This window comes from Protopterus annectens, chromosome 5.part0 (assembly GCF_019279795.1).
Source record: "Protopterus annectens isolate FY-2018-M chromosome 5.part0, PAN1.0, whole genome shotgun sequence".
NCBI lineage: Eukaryota > Metazoa > Chordata > Ceratodontiformes > Protopteridae > Protopterus > Protopterus annectens.
Genome location: NC_056735.1, coordinates 1,862,767,868 through 1,862,785,902, shown reverse-complemented (window position 1 = coordinate 1,862,785,902; position 18,035 = coordinate 1,862,767,868). Strand labels below are relative to the sequence as shown.

General features: G+C 37.0%; 1 protein-coding gene across 1 annotated transcript in view; it reads left to right on the top strand.

Moving 5' to 3' along the window:
* ELF1 (E74 like ETS transcription factor 1) overlaps window positions 1–18,035 on the top strand; it is a 960,524-nt gene that overhangs the window by 324,661 nt on the left and 617,828 nt on the right. The window contains exon 3 of the mRNA XM_044071689.1: window positions 12,764–12,873. The gene's annotated coding sequence lies outside the window, so the exon portion shown is untranslated. The remainder of the gene's footprint in view (window positions 1–12,763; window positions 12,874–18,035) is intronic.

The following is an 18,035-nucleotide window of genomic DNA, read 5'->3' as shown; positions in this document are numbered from 1 at the left end:
GACCCCCCTGAATATTTATATAATTTGATAAGTTTTTTACATGTAGAAGTAGACAAATCAAAATGTTTCAGAAAGCTAATTGTTATATTTATTATCAGCACACAGCTGGATGGAAAAACACACATTAAGTACTATTATGCTACAACATAGGATTCTCCGACCTCTGCTCCAAGCCACACTAACGTAACTATCCTTCCAACAGTCCTTACCAGATGACAGATGTCAACCTTCGTCTACCTCACACATACTTCCCACTCTGTTCAATCACACATGGTTCCACATATTACCAACCCTCTTCTCTCATACCTGCATTCACCTGTTCAGAATTAAACATCTTCACCCTACACATAGTAGCTTTCACCTTAAGCTTAACCTCCAATCTAAAAACAAACATAAGTGACTGTATTGCCCACAGTCCCACCTGTTTCAGCTAAAACTATCAGGTGATGTTCACCCCAACCCTAAACCCAAGCTCCAATTACTCCCCTTCCTATCCACACTTATCCACACAAAAAAGAAAACTGATTTACTCCTATTCAATTTAACTTCTGTCAGTTTGTCATGTATATTTCTTAGGTTCATGTCTGGATTGCCCTCCACCTACCAGACATTGTCATATCCACTGAAAAGTGGCTAAAACAAGACCCTCATAATAAGGAAGTTAATCCATCTGACTGTAACATCATTAGATGTAATAGAGTAAATACAAAGTCAGACAGTTACCATTGTATATAAACAAAATCTAAACCTCACTGCCCACCCACATATTCCTCCAACCATAGGTAATGCTGAAATACTCATGCCCTCCCTTAAAATAAATAAGCATAAAATATAACTCCCATTCATGTATATATCCCCCTAAGAAATAAATATGGCATGATCAATGGACTTCTCTTACGGGCCAACAATATCACCTCTCATGAAACATTAATCCTAGGTAATGTTAACATTGATTGGACTACAATTAATCATGAACACACCACCATCAACATTAATCTCTGTGGCATCAGCCAATCCACAAACTCCCAAACCAGATACAACAAAACAAGTGACAAAGTGCACTTAATTGGATTTTCACCAGTACCCCATCCAAAATCATCACTACAGGCACCCTACCTGACAACTTAAGTGACCACCTTACCACTTTTGTGATTAGAAACAATACATATACCCAAAAAAGTGTACACTACATTATCTCATGTAATATAGCTACCTATGATAAAGACACCTTCATTGCCATGCAAAAATGTGTAAACTTGTCACAGCTAAAAACTCTACCACTAGCTGAAGCTGTATCCCTATTCAATAATACATTTTTTGCTATATTAAACACTCAGCCCCAGTCAAAAGTAGACAGATTATGTTTAACCCAGCCCTCTGTCTCACAAGGTAAACAAAATTACTAATGAAAGAGAGTCAGATAAAGCATGGTTCTGCTGTAAACAGACTAGGACTGCAGACGAATTACAAACCAGGTGAAAAAATAAAATTAAATCTGACAAAAAACTTTTATACCAACCAAAAGTACCCTAACCTTAAAAAAAATAAAAAGTTTTCTCTTCCTCATTAAACAAACTAATCTACCCTGGCCGTACTACCCAAACAGCATACTCTACCAATAGCCACAGAGAGAGAGTATAGCAAGCCAGTTCGGCTTCTATATTTAAACTGCATCCTTCCTTCCAAAAGACATCGACAATGACTCATCACTTTCCTATCAGAAGCTATGTCCAACCTGTACCAACTTTAAACATCAAAAAACTCCTACTACAACTAAAACCTACAGCACTCACCCCTGTTAACACCCAAGTGGAGTATCTAAAAATGGCAACAGATGCCATAGCATATCCTGTGTCTATTTTAATCAACTGGTCCATCACCAAAAGCTATGTTGTTATACTCTGGAAAAAAGTCTTTCACTTTACCACTCCATAAAGGAGGAACATCAAATGACTTCTCTATCGGCTTATACCATCCTTTTACCATTCTTGAAAAATGCTTCCACTGCCACCTTGTCTACAAAGTACTCAACAGTAATCTACTGTCTCCCACCTAGCATGGCTTTCAACCACGTCATTTTAGTACTACTGCTGTTTTCCTGGACATCTCCAGTTCCATTAACTGACTTATAAATGCAGGAAACATTGGATCTGCAGTATTCCTTAATATATCAAAGGCCTTTGGCACCATGTCCCACCACAAATGTCTGAATACACTCTCATCATTGGGACTAGACACTTAATTTCTCTTGTGATTTGGCAGCTGTCTATCAAATAGGCAGCAAGCAGTCCAATGGCTCTCAGAAACCACCACTTTTCTTCCAGTATCGATCAGAGTTCCCCAGTGGTCCAGCCTTGGCCTACTGGTATTTAAAATACACATAAAGCTAGTAGGCATGCCTGTATCACACAATACACAAGAGATTCTACCCTGATTTGTACAGCCAGAACCTCTGCAAAACTGTAATAACTAAAACAGGAATCACTTCTGTCTGGCTCACAAACTCACAACTACTACTGAATCCCAAGAAAAGTAAACTTCTATTTATACCTAACACATATAATGACAAAAATGTTTTCTTTTTTCTGACCACCTTAAACCAAACATAATAATGATCATGCCCCATACTAAACTCCTAGAAGTCACTGTAGATGATAATATGACATTTGAACTCCACCTAAAAGAAGCCATAAAAAACATCAAAAGCTTGGTACCCTCTATAGAATAAAGCATGACTTAACTGATGAAGCAAAAAGAAGAAAAACATAGTTACTACCTGCCTACGTACCTTTATGTTTATCCCATACTCATCAACCTATAATCTAATCTATCACACTAACTTACTCTGCAAGTCCCACCACTGCCTTGCCCTAAAACAATTTAACTGGACAAAACTCTCTCGCTACCTAGCCCACACTCAACTACTGATTACCTGTACATATTAACAGCCCAGGAAAATGTCTTAGTCTATCCTATGTAGTCCTTCAGTATATACCAAACAGGTTGCTTTATTCCAAAGAATGCAACCAGATCCAACAGGTGTACAGGATACTCTCTATTCTCGTGCCATATAGCTAAATTGTAGCACTCCATCCCTCTCACGCTTTAACAGACAAGTAATACCAAAACTTCAAACTGCAACTTAAGCAACACCTACCAGACAATTGGAACTGCTCCTGCTCTACCCCCTAGCTAATTGTCTCACATAGGTAGCTAACATCTATCACACTGTGTAATAATCACAACTTTCCCCTCACCTCTTCATAGTACCCCTTAGTATACTTTTACTATATCCACTTCTCTCCTACTCTTCCTCTTTACTCAGCAGCCATTTCTGCATCTCTCTACTCCTTACCTGATCATCCTATATCAGTAACTGGACTATGCCTGTACTCTTCACTCAGCCTTCAGTGACCTATCTACTCCCTGCTATTATTACAGAATTATGAAATAGTCTTGTTCTATGTTAAACGCTGTGCTCTTATTGTTATCCCATCACTTAACCTTTTATGTTTATCTTCACTCTGCTGTTTTTACAAACTCATGCTGTATTCTTGTTCTCATGTAATATCCCGCTGTATTGGGAGATCACTGACAGGTGTAGGTTATCACTCCCACTGTTTTAATATTGCATTCATGGAAGAAAGGACCCTTTTTGATAACACATACTTTCCAAATTAAAATATGGAATTGGAAGATTACCAGAGGTTTTTGTTGGTTATGGTCGTTTCATGAAATAATAAGGGTGGTGGTTGTGTATTCATATCCCTGACTAGACTTTAGCATTCCCTTGGAAAGACTAGGCCTTTATACAGTGGACGAGTCTAAGAGCCTAGGAGGGATGCATTCAGTTACAGATCTCCTTGTCTGGTCAGGTATCAATACAGTCAAAACATTTAATCTCCACCTAAGGATTATTTTTTAAACACCTTTTTTGAATAATCACTTGTGACATAGACATATTTACATTTATATAAATGTAATCAAACTGTACTAACAAGTTCACGTTTACAAACATCATACTTCACATATATTGCTATATGTCATGCAACCTAAGAAACATTACATACATTATTCAATTCCGGCTCTTTTTTTTAAACAAGAAACATCTTTATTAAACCATCACTTACAACATAGGCAATCATACATTTATATAAATGAAAACAAACCACACCGACATAATCCTAAATGCAAGCATTTTACATCTCAAACCATACTGACATACTTCCAGTTGCAAACATTATACATCATTTATAATCTACCCAATCATTTTTAGCCAAACATTACATAGCTCATTTAAGTTCTGCTTTCTTTTAAACCTCATTCCTCTCTGTATGTGTTCTCACAATTCCCATTTTTCCTATGTAGTTTGCATCTACCCTTTTCTCCAACTCCGACAATACATCCCACAAGGAATCCTTAAAATCCGCCAACTCACCACAGTCCCAGAAAATATGTTCCCAATTACCTCTTTCTTCCCCATCACACCTCCAATATTTGCTGTCCAGCTGAGAAAAAATTCTCTGGAGTCTACTTGGAGTATAAAAATATCTATGTAAACATTTCCAAGCAAAAATCCTAACTCTTCTAGATTTTATTGCATGTTTGGGAGACACACATATATCCTACCATTTTTCTTTGTGAATGCTTACCTAATTTCTCTTCGGAATCCTCTGATTGATTCGTATAGTTATCATGCAATATTTTACATGCTGTACTAATTATTCCTTTTTTAAAGGTAGCTTCTGTTCTAGATTCTACTAATAAATCTACCAGTGCTGGTCTTTCATTTAGGAACCCCTATTTCTTTCTCTTTGCCTCTACTCTGATATCAGTCCTTGATAGGGAAGGCAACCTGTAACCTGCAGTACAAATAAATTCTTGGCATTTTCCCATTCTATCATCTTTCCCTCTCTAGTTATTTGCTCCCAATACCTTAGTTCCTTTGCCAGTTTTCTCCAATAAATTCCAGTCCCCTCTTGCCTATTTTCTATATCCATAATTGCAGTCATGCCTATTGGCAGAATATCCTTTCTCCATTCCCATGTTGGTTTAGTTCTTAGGATACTTTCTGCTGCTTTATAGATATAATATTCTGTATTACTGTTATTCTCCTTTAAGACCTGCATCCAAAATCCCAGTCTCTCCTTATTTCTTGAGCTTCTTCCTATTTCATCATCTCTTTCCACTTTGAATTACAGTTTTCTGCTTCTGCTATGTATAGGAGCCTTAACTGTGTAGCTCAGGAATACCCCTTCAAATCGGGTAATCCCAATCCACCCTGTTCTGCGGGAAGAGTCTGCTTATCCCCACTTGTCTCTTGTTGTCTTCCCCTCCCAGATAAAGTCCCTCAGCTGTTTCTTAAATTGCTATCCACAATTTCTCGTCTTGTTGATAAAAATATGCCTCACTTGTGTATAAGACTAATGAGACTAAAAACAGTTTAACTGCTTGTATCTTACTATCCATATCCATACTACAAAGCTTCCATTTTCTCAGTTTTTGTATTATATTTTGTTTAGTCTCTTCCCACATATCCTTAGCTGCCACACCAGAATAATTTTTAATCCATACTCCTAAATACTTCATTCTATCATATCCCCATAAATATGGATATTGCTGAACCAATTTATATGTGGTTATATAATTTACTACTATTGCCTTTGTTTGCTTCATTAATTTTGTATCAAGAAAATAATTGAAACTGTCTCAAAATGTTCCACAGCACTGTAATGTCTCTTTTTGGTTTTGTCAGATATAAAAATGATATCATCTCCAAATAGAGCCAGCTTTTCTTGACTACCATACCAATTCTATCATTGAATTTATGAGTCCCTTATTTTCTTTGCCAGTGGTTCTAAATATAATGGAAATAACAAACTCTGCTGAAGCAGAAATTATCAGAGATGTCCCCACCCACTTTAATTTTCCCCTCCAGTCCCTCGTATGTCTTCCTAATCAACCTTAATTCTGCTTCCCTCTGGATCATTATTGTTCTGTTAATGTTGTCATATGTTTGCCCCTCCCCCACAAAACCACATTGATCCATATTTATCAATTTTGGCATTACTTTTGCAATTATTTTAGTCATTGTAGACATGAACACTTTAGAATTATGGTTTAGTATTGAAATGAGCCTGTATGAAGCTGGATCTGATAGATCTTTACCCTCTTTAGGCATTACAGTTACCACTGCTTTCTTCCAGGATGTTGATACTTAATTTCCTGTTAAAATACTGTTAAACAAAACCTTCCAGATCTTTATCATTTTTCCCTCCTAGCTTCCAAACTCCCACAGGAATACTATCTATTCCTGGGGACTTACCTGTAGATTGGTTATTCATTACAACTTTTATCTCATCTCCTCCTATCCTAACCATTAGTAATTGAACCTCATCTACTGCTAACCTTGGCATATTTAATTCTTCCATAAATATTTCCATTTGTATCTTTTCTCAATTTCCGTATTTCTCTACTTTATATAGACTTTCATAGAATTTCCAAACTATTTCTAATACAGCAACAGGATCTCTTGTTACCTTCCTTGTTATAGGCTGCCTAAGCTTGGCAACAGCCCTTTCTACTTTCTGTTGCCTTAGTCATTGTGGTAAAAGTTTTTGTGCTCTAGTCTTATCAAAAACAGCTGTTTAACAGCAATCTTTCTAAACTTGTGTGTATTATTGAGGTAATCCCTTATTTTTTGCTTAGCATTCTGCAGTTGATCCTCTTCTTGTGAGATTCTCCCTATTCTGTAAATACTTTAGCTTTTGTCAGTCACTCTAAATAATTCTTGTTACTTCTTAACCATAGCTCACTTTATTTTATTTCTACCCTATTTTTAAACTCTACCTTAATTTTATCCCACTCCCTAGGTATATTTTCATAAGTAATTTCTATCCTTTTGAATAGCTCCTGAATAATCTCCACTACCCATTCCTTAAATTCCTCTCTTTTTAACAGATAGGTGGGAAAGCGGCAGTGCCTCATTTTTATTTCATTATCTTGTGTTTTTATTTTAGTTATTATTGGTGCTTGATCTGAAATAGTTATTGGGTACATATCAAGACCTTCAATTAAATGCACATGCTCCTATGAAATATAAATTCTGTCTAGCCAAGCCCAGTGTTTATATCTTGAGGAATAATATGTAAATTCACTCTGAACTCCTATTACTGAATTCACATCTTCTGTGCAAAATATTTTCATAAATTTCTTCGAAAATCTATCCTGTTTTGTTACAAATTCCCTTCTGGACCCCCCAGACACATATTCACTGCTGCAAATCAAGTTCCACTCCCCACTTAAAAGTAATATTCCTGGCTGAAAACTGATTATTTCTCCCAGGATTTTCTTAAGCTCTATTATAGCAGGAATATAGGTAGAATATAAATACATGCCAGTGTAATCCTCCTCCCTTGCCATTAGCCCTTTAGCACTAAAAATCTGCCATTATTATCTTTTTTATCCTCTTCTATCACTATTGAAGCTCCTCTTGCAATTAATATAAGTACTCTTTTCCTTTGTCCCAGATATTCCACCGAATTACCATCCTGAAAACCTTTCTTTATCAAATTCACTCGTTCAATTCTAAGTATGTCTCCTGTAACATAGTTATTTGCTGTCTACATTTTTTAATATAGTTCACTATTCTTTCTTTTTTGTATTTACCTGTGAGACTATTGACATTTAAAGACATAAAGCATCATTGTATTAAAACGTTATTAGTTCCACCTTTTATGTATATCACCTTCTTTGTTAAATATCTAGTTCCACCTTTTGTGTTATATGCATACAGTGTTTGGCAGGTTGATCTTTTATATAGTTGTTTCTTGTCATACCCATTTGAGCCTATGTCACATCTTACAAGACTTTTTATTTTATTGAAAGCCCGCAAAAAAAAAACAAAACAGATAAATCCCCAATACCCCCTAAAACCTATTAATTTAATACTAATACACAAAACTATGTACATCTTCAAATTTTCAGGTTTAAATTTCCTAATAGGAACAAATGTCCCAGGCCGACAGCCACATTTCCAGACCTGAATTAACCTAAAAGAAAAGTTATCCATGCAGCATGCACTTCTACTAAGTGCTAACTAGTTTTGTCTTATCTTTATAGCTCTCCCAGATGGGAAAACCCCTGAATGCTTTCAGGGAACATTATCTCCTAGCCAGTTTCTCTCCTAACCCCCAGCCAATCATTCTCCACCAGACTGTAAACAATGTCTCTTTATCAGATTGTTTCCATGCAGACAAGATAACCAGACAGCAAATTTTCCATTATCAGATTGTATCCATGGAGACATGAGAAGCAGACAGTCACTTTCTCTTTATCAGTTTGTTTCCATGAAGACACAAGGGTGATATACAGAATGGCTACTAAGCATACATTTATTTGCTGGATGAAAGCCTCATAATATTTAATGATCTTTTTCATTCACTTGCTTTCTCTTAAAACGTGTTACTAAATCAATCTAAGAGCCTTAATCCAATCATTCCCCCATACAAAAATGAGAAAAAGCACATTAATTTTTCCTTTGTCATGCTCTTTTAACTAGCCTTTTTTTTTACATTGCAGTGCCTACATTTCTTAACGCTGAACAAGAAGAAAGATAGAAGGGAGAAAGAAAGGAAAAAAAGAACAGCAGCACCTATTTACCATCCCCGTTACACTTAAAAATAGCTGAAAAAAAATTTGCTTTATAGCATGCAAAGAAATCCATACACCACAAAAATAGTACTATTGAGAAAAAATGCTTTCTTTACATCCAGTTAACTTTCTCCCCTCTCTTCCCCTCCCAAAAGCATCTTTCCAAACATTAATGACATGAAGTATGGCAAATACTTTAGATTCTCCCACAAGTCCAACAAATTCTGAAAAAGTCCCCAGATTTTCTTGTTCTGTCATATTTCTCAAATATAATTACTACACTGTAATCCTACATTAAGTTACTGGTTTTATTACTGTTCATCTCCCTCTCCAAAATCCTGCTTCTGCTTCATTTCCAACATACTCTCAGTTCTTCTAGTCAACTGTCATGCTCCCTTTCTTCTCTCCAACATCTTCCATTGAAACAGTGGAAAAGGTTTCACAGGTACAGTCTGTCTGTCTGTGGCCTTTATTACCAGAAGAACAAGAAGCAGAATGTCTTTCTTTTTCACATCTCACTTTTTGTTGAACAAACTTTTGTATTTCCTCCTTAGTATTTACTTCATCAAAAAATGATTTTGTCCCTCCAGGGAAGAATACCTTGAAGACAGCTGGAACAGCAGTTTGAATCTCCCATCTAAGTCTCGACATTCCCTGAATAGTGAAATTAATTTACTCCTCTTCTGCCTGGTGTACAATGAGTAATCATTCTCCACAAACACTCTGCGGTCTCCCGCTTTTAGTATTTTGTCTTTCTGCCACAGTTCTGTCAGAATCAACTCCTTTTGCTGGTAGGATTGCATCTTTGCTGTTAAAGGTCTAGCTTTATTTCTCATAGCCAGGTTTGGAACATACACACAATGCACCCTTTCAACTAACAACTCCTGCTGTGGAATACCAGTCCAGTTGCTTATTTGTGCTTTCATAAAATTGATGCAGTCTGTTCCTTTCAGCTTTTCTGGTATAGCTGGAAATTTCAAGGTTTCCCTACATGCTCTGTCCTCTAATTCTATTATTTTTGAAACATCTCTTCTTGAGCAGTTTCACATTCAGCCAGCCTTTTCTTCGTTTCAGCATCTGCTTTTTTCAGCTTTACCACCTCATCTGAATATCCGTTTAAAGCTTCTTTCATTTTTTTCCAGCCTTTTGTTGTATATGTTGATATATTCCATTAGTGTTTCATTTATTTTAACCAGGTCTGTATGCAGTTGTCTTATATCTTCCTCTAGGTTACTGGAAGTCAAGTCTAGAGGTTGCATTGCTTTCTGCTGCAGAACTTTCCCCAGTCAGTGTTCCTTCCTCATTTTTTGTAGTTTATTTTTTCAGGTGCTCTGTATTTGTTGTTTCCTGGCATCCAGGCAGTATACTTACTACTCAGTGACTGAAATTTACCCATAAACATTACTGAAATTTACCCATAAACACCAAAGTCTACTGTCCTTCTCTGCAGACTTTTTGTTTTCACAGTGGGAGAGCTAGAGTTAAACTGTTACTGTGTGCAGCCATCTTGAAGTCCCACCTAAGGATTCTGAGGTGGATTTAACATCCAGTCCTTCCCATTGACTTACCAGGTTCAGTGACCTCCTTGGCCATCACTTGCATTCATTATTGCAGCATGTTGTTTTCACAGTCGAGTAGTTGATCCATCCATTTTCTGCTAGTGAACTCTGCAGCATGCATTATGACTGGTTGTTCTAAAATGAGTATGTAACACGTGTTTTGGGAATTGCTTTGGCTGCCAGTATGACTGAGCACCTATAGAAATTGTCTTTTAACATGTAAAGCTTTATGTAGTCTGGGCATTTATTTATTTATATTTGTTTATAGTGGCAGTGTACTGATCAATATTGACCAATTTCAGCCTCAGCCTGGGTGAAATACAAAACATTTCACATGAAAAATATAAAAATGTATGTAATAAGAGAGTAGTTCAGATTAATTACATATAAAAAACTGTATATATACATTCTGGTGAACAAGAACAGTGTAATGTAAAATCAACCAGAGTGTAATGTACAACATCTGCATTAGTGTCTACAGTGGGTCAATCACAAGTAAATCTTGAGAGAGATGAAGAGACTTAGAAAGGAGATAGGTTAGGGAATAGGGCCAGAAAGGAGCTAGATTAGATAATAAGTCCTGGCTTGGATGAATAAGTGCTTTTTGAGTTGCAGTCCGAATTTGGGATGAGTGTTGATTTCCTTTATGTCAATGGGGAGAGCTTGGAGAAGAGTTGGTACCTGAGCAGGAAAGCATGTGCAGTGCTATGGAGTTTGGTTCTAGGTTCTGAGAGTTGGTGTAACATGAGCAATGTTTCAGGTGGTATGAGAAGTTTTTTTCATGAAGTCTAGCTGTAAGGGGGGTGGTATAGATGTATTGAGCTGTGGTAGTTTGTAGAGTTGGAATCCTAAAAGTAGGTTAGGTATGATCTAGCTTTTGACTCCAGACTCTCTAGATCACTGTGTTGCACTGGACTGGATCTGCTTGAGATTCCAAAGAAAGTGAAGAGTGTAAGACTTTTGTTTTCAGTTTCCCCATCTTAAGAAATTCTCAGTTTTTTATCCCCCCCACCCCAAAATTCAGCCCTGTCTTCTTTTGAGGGGCCTTTTGATGGTTTACTTATTCCAATAACTGGCCAAAGCATCTATGTTTGTATATTATTTGAGATTTATATTGTCAATTTCTTTTCATTGCATATTGTCCTGATTTGATTTATTTTTTTATTGTTTTAATATGTTTTATGATTTTATATACTGCAGTATGTTTTTTTAAATCTACTTATGAACTGTTATACACTTTCTGTTCTTAGAAAATTTACATTAATAAAAATGTGATTATTCTTGCAACTTCCTAAAGATAAACACCACTATTTACAATGTTTGCCTGATTTTGAGGCCTTTGCTCCAAATTATTGTTTTTTTTTTACCAATTTTTGCCTCCTCGCAGCTGACCGTCAGCTTTTTCCCGTGCCTTTCCTCATTGACTGGGTCTACTCTCGACCTCTGGACTTCAACCACATTTTGGGATGAGGAAGAGATTAAGGCATCATAGGACAGCATCACACTATTGAAGAGAGAGTGTTGTTCTCCTTTTTTCCCATCCCCTGTGTTCAATCAGTAACACATGGTGGGATGTGCAGTGGATGACAGTGCTACACCACCCTTCACTTCTGCAAGGGTCTGATGTCAGTAAGACTGCCCTGCCTATTAGTGTGTCCCAAGCATTTGCATCTCTTCCCACAAGGATAAGCATACGCATCTTTCCTGACTGCTTTGCCAATCACCATAGACAGTATTTGAACTGTAGTCATCTGGGCCATAATTTTATCCCTATCCACCACCAGTGCAGTCATTCATTTCTGATTTCATCAATGATTTCTAAGGCAAGATGTTGCAAACTAGTATATTGTTCCTTGATACTGTCACACAAACCAGTCTAGTTATTATATGTGTGATTCAATATACAGTAATAGAGTATTACAGCATCTCACTCCAAAAATGCAGTTTTCACAGTGTAAGCAGTGTCTTTCGGCTTTTCCCGCTTAGGGGTTGCCACAGTGGGTCACCGGTCCGCAGATTGATTGGCAGTGGATTTTTTTATGGTGCCGAGTTGCCAGCCCAACACCCAGCCTTCACAGAAGGCACATGCACACACACCTACCTGCATGTCTTTAAAGCTCACTCAGCAGCAGGGAGAACATGCAGACTACACACAGAAGGAACTCCAGCCGAGAATCAAACCGAAGAACCTCTTGCTGTGAGGCAACAAAGCTAACCGCTGCACCACTGTGTCAGTTTTCACAGTGTAAGAATGATTATTAGCATCATACATAACGTGTGTAATTTAGCATCATTAACAAGAAAGATCATCTAGTGTATAATGATAATTAAGGCCGTCAGTATGGCCAATGCATTTACTATTATTCAAATATTGCTGATAAGAAATGAATAATTCACAAAGTAATTTAATGCATGCCTTGCTTCTTATTTTATTCATAGGTCATGCAAACATGCACTTTGTTTCTTATTTTGTTCCTGTTTAATGCAAAATATGTAATTACTTAAGGATGTTTCCCCCATAGACTAACATATTATTTCTTTATTGCCTACAGGTTTTAACAGCAAACTCTCTGGATTCTCTCAGGCCAGACACAGTCAGAGATATTCCTCTTTTAACTGCACTTGTTGGATCAGTACTACTTGCTGCTTTTAAAAGATAGTGGTAAGCACTTTTTTTCTTAAAAAGATTATAAATAAAGTCTGACTATTTCTGGAACTGTGAAAGATACCTAAAGCTCCCTAATAATTATCCAATCACTAGTAATTTCTGTTTTTGATTGTATTTAATTTTTGCATCGAGAATGTGTCACATATTAATTATATTTATTCATATTTTTTTCATATTTTTAAACAAGTGGGCATGAAAGGCTCTTTTTTTGAAAGGTCACTCACAGACCTGTTTATAGTGAATAGAGGAAAAGGTTGCAAGAACATCAGAGCAATTGTCCTGTATCATTTTTTTAAGTAGATTTTCAGAATCTAACTAAGGCACAAAATGCACACTAACTTCAGTTTAATATCTTGCTTGAATACCATCACTCTGTCTATGCCATTAGTAAAATTTATGTCAAATGCCAAAATGGATATCTGAAGTAGCTATTATGAGAATGTATCAGATCTGAGATTTTACTGTGGCAGATGTTAACTGGTACATCACTGCTGCAGCTATATTTAAGAGCAGGATCATTCATGATGCCTACAACGGACAGAAGTGAGACAGGTAGTAACATAATTTATTCTGCCCATGACATTCTAGGACTTGGTGTTCTAATATGTGAAGGTGAGAGGATTTCAGATCTAAAAGAAGCCATACAGAAACATGTGATTGCCAAACAATATGTCTCACTCTTAGCTTAAGCAAACAGTCATGCCTTTTAAACGTGAGCATTCTGGACTTCAGATGAGCAAGCTTTATGACCAAATCAATTTTTAGGAGAGTATCACCTACGTGATAGGAAGAGGATTGTCCATATTTGCCAGCAGATGTAATATGGTATTTCTTTGGCATTTAGTTTGAGGCAGTGGACTAAATTAGACTTTACTGAAGAAGACATATGTCATATGGGGTATTTATGACAGCACCATGTTTACAGTAATTGGCAAACTTTGTCAGCCCAGGCCGTTGGTGTCTGCTTTAACTTTTGAGAAGTAAATATCTAAAAAAGAGTGGTCCCAGTACCAATAACTGAGGTATATCACTGGTAATCGCTGCAACATTAACAGACTGGGTTCTATTGTTGAGTCAGTTTGCTAACCAGTGAGAAATATCGGGTTTATATTTAATCAGATAATCTTATTTTATTACTAATACTCGAGTGTAGATTAGTATTGAAGGGTTTGGCCAAGACTGGGCATGTCATGTGAACTGATTTACCTGAGTCTAATGCCTTAGTTACTTGTTCAAAAAAGTCCAGCAGATTTAAGAAGCAGTATCTGCCTTTAACATGTCCAAATTGGTTTGATTCCAGAGTTTGAAAACTGCCTTTGTTTTTGTTTATGAGGTCCATAATGATGCATTTCATTGTCTTAAAGTTAAAGCTGGTAAAGTTCATAGGTTTGCAGTTGACTGGATCATTCGTGCATCACCCTTTGTGGAGTGAGATAATTCTACAGTAGTTCAACATACTTCGGGCAAGGATCCAGTGGAGAGGCTGAGAATGAAGAGACATGATAAGGAGTCACCCATGCAGTGCTTGATGCTGAAAAGAAGACAAACTTGCTCATTGTCAGGGCCCATGGAGCTAGTGATTTTACCTTTGTAGAGAGCAATTAAGACTCACTAGGAGGTGATTTTATGGGTGGCATAGGCATTCTAATATGCTGTGAGTAATTTGGGGGAGATGGGGTTAATGCTTGTGCTGAGTTTGCCTGCTAATATGTTGACAATGCCTGCAGGGGATGAGTATGTCATGTTATTTTCTATGAATGCAGAACAGTGGTGGTTATTATTTCTTAGGTTTCTAACATGGCTGAAGAAGGCTTTATTGTTATCTTTTGCATAGGTGATGATTTATCAGTCATACTTGCTCTTGGAAGATTTTGTTTTGACTTTCATTTCTTTGTTGATCATTATCAGTTCATTACTAGCCAATGGGATGTTAAGCTTGGTTTTACAGACTAGGAGTTTCTCCCTCTTATTGTATAGTTTGTTCTTAAATTTGGCATTATATTTATGCGTTATAAGAACCGAAGCCTTGATCTTAGCTTGGAGATGGGTGTGAACTTTAGCCATGAAAGTTACATGGTGTGAAGTGGGGTCATCTAGGTGAGGAGGGATGTTTGAATTTCCTCAGTCTTCAGTTAGCTGGGGTAGAGTTGCCTTAGTGTAGTTTCTGAAGATGGAGGGATTTTGAGATGTCTCAGGTCTCACACCTACAGTAAATGTTACTACGTGATGGTCAGATGTGACCATCGATTTAGTAACCATGGGCTCTGAGCATAGTTAGCTATATTTGTGAGGACCAGTGCTAATATTTTTGAGCCCCTCATTGGGATTTGGGTGAGATATTCCAAGGAGCTGGTATCAATGATGTCATGGAATCTCTATGCATACATGTGTGTAATGGTGTAGGTTCCCAGTTAATGGAGGGATAGCTGAAGTCATCTAAGAGGATGGTGCTTGGTTTTATGGTGAGGGATGTCAGTTTATTAACATGTGCCTCATGGGCTGCCGGGGTCATGGAGGGGGGTGCGATGTGGTAGTTGACTGCTGTGTGGTACTGGGTTTTGCTTATCATAAGAAGAATGTGGAGAAAAGAAGTCAAGGTATACTTTGGGGAGCAATTTAGGGAAAAGAGAAATAGAATGGAATGGAAAAAAAAAGGTACTAGGGCAATATGGAATAGGTTGCAAAGAATAGCTGCTATATAGAGGGGCAATGGAAATATTGGGAAAGTATTATAGTGAAATCAGTAACTGAAAAATTAAAAATCCACAGGTGGTGCACATGCTCATGGAGGCAAGAACAGAGGAGTCAAGAAGAGAAAAACTAGTAAGTAGAATTTATAAAGTATTGGTGAGGAATAAGGGAAACAAAAGTGGAAAGAGAATATTACTGATCTGGAAGAATATACTGGGAGTAGAAAGGTTAGAAGTTAGATGGAGGGAATTCTGTGAAGCACGATATAACCAAATCAGGAAAGTCTGTATATTTGTCTGAAAATATTTACATAAATATTTTGAACACCATACAGATTGATCAAACTGTTTCTAGAAAGATATATCAGATGCTAAAAATGTAAACGAGACCAAGGAGTGGATTGAAAATATATTCTGGGGTTGCAGGGGACTAGACAAATTTAAAATAAAATTTACAGGTATTAGTAGAAAAAAAATCTAGGGATAAAGAGGAAATTAAATTAAGGAGATTTATTGCTGGGTTTTATTGAAAACTTAAAGATGAAGGTGTATATTTAGGTACTAGTTACCCTACTACTGATAATAGCCAAAAAAAGCAATCACCAGGAGATGGAAGACAGAACAGGAACCACAACTGGAGGAAGTGATAGAGATAAAGTAAAAAGAAAGAAAGAAAAAATGCCATCACCTTACAAACCATCTCCAATACAGTTTTCCGGTCAAATACTAACTCCCCCAATAATGAACACCACTGCCTAACACTCGTTAAAGCTAAATGGCTTCCAGTACATTTGAGAGCCAGCCTCCTGCTAGGATCACTAATTCACAAAGCCCTTTCTCCTGAGACATCATCCTGTCTCACTCATAAACTTTTCACCAAACCCCCCACATGTAATCTCAGGGGAATCTCTCAATCTCAAACCACCCTATTAACTGCAAAAAGTAAACCCTATTGCACTAACCGTACATTCTCTAGCTGAGCACCTAAACTATGGGACTCCATTCCTCTGTCAATCCGAGATGTCAAAAAGTATTCTGACTTCAGGCTATTGTTCAAAGAACACCTCTTCGCCCAAACAAAGTGCAGCTGTACTCACTCAGGTCAATTTACATCAACTCTGCAGGTGTGTCACATACCCCTTTGTCCCTGTTTCATCCTTCCTTATCTCAACTTGTCATCCCCTTACATGCTGCCTCTCATTTATCCTACTTCTCTCTTTTCTTTGCATCTCTCTCACACTTGTTTTCCTTTCTGCTCCTCTTCCCTCTGCATGCTTCTGGCTCTTTTTCTTTGTCTTCCCTCAATGGTTTCCTTTCTTACAACTATTCTCATTTGCCTCTTCTAATGTCTTTATATCTCTCTATATAATGAAATGCTGCTCTCCCTGTAGCATAACCCATATCAGTCATTGTGGCTTCATCTTATCCATAAAGCTTTGCTAGGCATAATTCCATTTTTCCTTCCATGTTATGACATTGTGAGCTGATTTTTAAACTAAATGTTGTAGCATATTCTAACTGTAAATATGTATATGTAATTGTTTTTTAGCACATCCTTGTATCTGTAAATATGTTTTGCTTATTTCTTATGTGATTCTAGTCACCTGAGCTGTGCCTGCAAATTTTCCATTGAGTTCAGTGCACTACCTTGGTAAACAAATATAAATAAATAATGAACAAGGAAATGAAACAGAAAAGAGTGCTGATAAAGGAATGACGGGGTACATTTTATAAGGGAAAGTAGAGGGAGTTGGAAGAACTAATGAAAAAGGCATAGAGGATAAGAAGCTCAAGAAAATGAAAGACGTTAGGAAAGGGAGAAAACAAGGGAAAGGATTAGACATAGGGATTTGGAGTGAAAATAAAGAAGTACCCTGGTTTTGTGATGCTCCATTGTATATTACAATTTATATGTTAAAAAAAGAAGGTTTTGTTTTATATCATTTATTAGGCCAACCACGAGGGAATGATAGAAGTGCACCGTTGTACACAAACATATCATAAGCAAAGCAACTCCGCATCAAAAAAAAAAAAAGGAAAATCCTCCTAGTCATATTAACACACACACACACACAAAATGAATGTGGAGGACTTCTGGGTCTTTGTCTGCATTATTAATCTGGAGGTGAAATGGTTTCTGAGGAATACTGCTACATCTCACCAGTTACAACTTCCAATTCAGCACTGGGTATGAATGAGTGGTAGGATTTAAAAGCCTGCATTGCAGGGGTGCTTTCACTGTTTCGAAACTGTGTTTCAGTAACTATGCATATAACAACATTTTCTAGGGCTATGAATGCCTGTAAAAAGTGCAAATGTTGTTTAGGCTTCTAGCATTCCACAGTGATAATTTTATATAATTTTGATTGTGGTTGTCTTTGTGGGTAATTTGAGGAGAGTGACCTTACCTAAAAATGCACTCTGTGGGAATCTTAGTCAATGTACAGAAGTATGCAGACGTGTGAG